Genomic DNA, 1,298 nt, shown 5'->3' with positions numbered 1-1,298 from the left:
TTAAGTGAAAGTACAACATTATGTATTGTCCATAATGGTTCATGGACCATAAAATGACAAACGTCGTTATAGAAAATGATCTAGTAATTCCCCACATTTGCTTAGGGAATACAAGGTCTAATGGGATGGAAAGAACACTAGGCCTGGAGGTCGGAGTTCTGGATTCCATCTCCTGCTCTGACACTAACACAGTACAACTAGGCAAGTCATAAACTCTTGTGTCTTGCCTTTGTGTCTTCCCTGGGAAATCTAAGGGTTGGACTTGATGATGTCTAATGGTTCCATCTTGCCACAGGCCTTTTGCACATGCTGTTTTTTCTTAGCAGTCTTCCCACCCTCCGCAACACAGATACCACATCTTATTTATTCCTTAAATCTTAGAGTGTCCTTTGTTTTGGTAAACTTTTCCTGATTGCACAGACTAAATCAAGTCTCCCTGTTATATGCTTTTGTAGCACTCTGCTTTCTCTCCTATCATCTATCATGGTTTATGTTGCATATTTACTTGAACAATCACTTTATTATTCTTCTTCCCTGCTGGGCTGTGGTAATTTGAGGTCATGGACTGTATCTCTTCCAGTTCAATCCCACTGTGTATCTCTGCACAGTCCCTCACATACAGTTGGCATTTAATTAAGATTTGTTAAATGAATGACTCTTTAAGTTTTTACATCTTTTGGGTCCTGATAGAATAACAGGAACTGGATTTACCTTCTACCATCAAATAACTAGAAAATTGGACAAAATATATGAAACAACAGTTTCCAGACAGTTGACAGCAGGCAGCACTAGACTGTGATTCTTGAGACGGAAACAAATGAAACGAGTACTTCCAGTCCCAGCTCACTGCCTTCACAGAGCCTGGCGGTCTTACCGAGTGGAGGAAATCTATGGGGAAATTCCTGGAAAGGAGGTTGCTTCAGAGAGAGAGAGCGAGGGAGCACGCTGGAGATCTGCAGAGAACTGATCTGTATACATGTATGAGGAAATTACTGAGGACAGGAAGGACCACTGGAAAGAAGCAGGCAGATCAGTCCCCAGAGCTCACACAGGGCTAGGAGTAGTTTGTGTTCCCACTAGCCATAGGGGAAAGACCTCCTACTACAGGGGCATCAGATTGAGTCCTTAGAAGGGTATTGTCTCATTAGTGAGGTCAAATTATGCCTAGACTAAAGGCTGTTCTGTGCTCACCCTAAAAAGCTTAAAAGCAAGCTTCAAAAGGATGAAATGATTCCAAGTAACTTACCTGCACCCCAGAACAAAACTCCCAAATGCTTAAAGGAATATAAAAGCTAATA

Source organism: Balaenoptera acutorostrata, chromosome 17 (genome assembly GCF_949987535.1).
Source record: "Balaenoptera acutorostrata chromosome 17, mBalAcu1.1, whole genome shotgun sequence".
In the NCBI taxonomy this organism is placed as follows: Eukaryota; Metazoa; Chordata; class Mammalia; order Artiodactyla; family Balaenopteridae; genus Balaenoptera; species Balaenoptera acutorostrata.
This window is presented reverse-complemented; position numbering follows the sequence as displayed.